Genomic DNA, 2,890 nt, shown 5'->3' on the forward strand with positions numbered 1-2,890 from the left:
AGAAACCCTGAATACACCGTCGTGTTGCAATCAGATACGAGAACTTATATCCCATCATTTGTATGATGAAAGGTGAAGATAACGAACAGTGATCAATGAAAGGTGAAGATAACGAACAGCGATCAATCTCATAACTCCTATAAGCAATACAAAACAGATAGTTGGGCAAACACGGACCCCTGGACATACCAGAGATGGGATCAGGTGCCTAGGAGGAGTAAACTTCCCCTGTCGACCGGTCACACTTTATTTAATTCATAAATATGTCTTCACAGTCGTAGATATATTAGTTTTCATAGCTGATCAGGCACTATACCACGAGAAATAATGAAATGAATAAATTCGTATGTTAAATATCTATATTTACATCTTAAATGCTTCCGTCTTTGATATCCCTACAAAATGTAATGACAGTCATTTCCTTATGAATGCGCTACAGCTGTAAACGCGTTTGAACATAGTTCGTCTATTCTAATGACTGGAAATTCCGACAGAAATGAAAGTAGAATGTATAAATACAAGAATAAAACTTAGCGCTTCATGAAATCAGATCGGCGTGAAGCGTTGCACTTCATAACCTCATGAATTTTCAAAATGGAAAGGTATTTCTTAATTGCTAACACTATATTCTGATCATGTAATGACATATAAATAACATTATTTAGAAAATCCAGACCCAATGAAATGGAATTGATGAATCTGCTTTTAACAGAAATGTGATTTGGTACATGTACATGTATATTGTAGAATACCTATATGATATGAAATTACTACTGTAGACAATAAAAGTTCTGTTCAGTTATAAACTCACCCAGAAGTTCGTGAAAATAAATATGCAATCAAATACATGTATCATTATCATATATGTAAGTTTTGATGATATGAGGGAAAATGGAATGAAAAATAACTTCGAGTGAACCGAAATCTCTTACTGTATGGAATGGCGTTCCTACATGTAATATCGATACTGATCGCATAGCCTAGTGAAAGTCGGGGATCTTCTGAATATGACCTTAAAATTGCAGGTATTAGCACGAGAAAGAACCCTCACTGCTACGGCCCTGAGCGCTAAGCATAGGTCTAAATTTGTGGTACTTCACCTACAGCCGGTGACGTCTCTATATTGGTGAAAAATTCTCGATGTCCCAAAGCAACATGCAAAAAATCAAATGATGTTGTCTTGGACCCCCTCTAACGCGATAGATTTTTTCAGAGTATCTTTGATATTAAAAATCAATTTCTAATTACATAGTCTACATGTAAAATGCAAGTCGCGGTAGCTCAATGGTAGAGCGTTCGTTTCGTAACCGAAAGGTCGTGAGTTCGAGCCCCGCTCGAGATATGACCGTGTCAAACCTAAGACGTTAAAATATGTAGCAATTGCTTCTTCCCTAAACGCTTGGATATTATTGTGACCTTAAAAACCGAGGTCCCGCGTAGCGGCAGTCGTTGGCGCCTGGTACTTAATCACCTACAGCTGGAGACGTCTCAACATGATGTAAAACTTATACGGTACCAATTTTGATGCACCAGATGCGCATTTCGACAAATAATGTCTCTTCAGTGATGCTCAACCGAAATGTTTGAAATCCGAAATAACTATCTTTTGAAGTTTTAGAGCTAAATATAGCCAAAAATAGCGTGCCAAAAAAGTGGAGCCAAATTCGTCCAAGGATAAGAGCTATGCATGAGGGAGATAATCCTTAATTTTGAAATGAATTTCTAAATTTTATAACAGCAATTAAATATACATCCGTATTTTCAAGCTAGTAACGAAGTACTTAGCTACTGGGCTGTAGAGACCCTCGGGGACTAACAGTCCACCAGCAGAGGCCTCGACCCAGGGGTCATAATGTAAAACTTATACGGTACCAATTTTGATGCACCAGATGCGCATTTCGACAAATAATGTCTCTTCACGAGTGAGAAATTCTCTTCATGAGTGAGAGATTCTTGACGGGACATCAAACAAACAGACAAGTCGATGATTGCTGCAATATTTTCAACATCGAAGTTACAATCAAAGTGAGGATCACACACATGGCTTATATTTTTACGATGCTTTAAGGCTGATTCGAAATGTGAATGGCATTGCGTTCTAAACATTACAACCACGTACCCAGGGGAATACATTAATGCTTTCTCCGCCAACATTTTTCTAAAACGTCGACTCTACGGCTTTAAAAAATATACAAATTTTAAGATTGAATTATGTTGTTCATCGTTGCATAGAATTACCACTGACAAAATTTACGAAATGTCGCCTTTACTACAAACGGACAAAATATACGATTGATTGATTGTATCTTGCTTAACGTCTTGCTCGAGAATTTTTCACTCATATGGAGACGTCACCAAGACCGGTGAAGGGCTTCAAATTTATGCCTATGCTCGGCGCTTATGGCCATTGAGCAGCGAGTGTTCTTTAGCGTGCCACACCTACTGTGACACGGGCCATCCGTTTTTAAGGTCATCTCCGAGGACAAGTGACATTCACACCTGATGCCAAGCGTTTGGCGGTGGAACTGTCACTACCTGTTTTAACGACTTAGGTCTTTCGCGGCCGGGATTCGAACCCCGGCCTTCTGCATGCGGGGCTAACGCTCTAACCTCTCAGCCACCGCGGCGGTCAAAATATACGATATGTCGCCATAGAATTACCACTGACAAAATATACGAAATATCGCCATAGAATTACCACTGACAAAATATACGAAATGTCGTCATAGAATTACCACTGACAAAATATACGAAATATCGCCATAGAATTACCACTGACAAAATATACTGTGATGATTAATAGTTATAGTGTATTAGGTCCATGTCTTCCAAACGCAGAAGTGATTTACGATTTGGAATAATCCAAGGACCTGATCGCCCCTTTTGGATA

This window comes from Ostrea edulis, chromosome 4 (genome assembly GCF_947568905.1).
Source record: "Ostrea edulis chromosome 4, xbOstEdul1.1, whole genome shotgun sequence".
Taxonomy (NCBI): domain Eukaryota; kingdom Metazoa; phylum Mollusca; class Bivalvia; order Ostreida; family Ostreidae; genus Ostrea; species Ostrea edulis.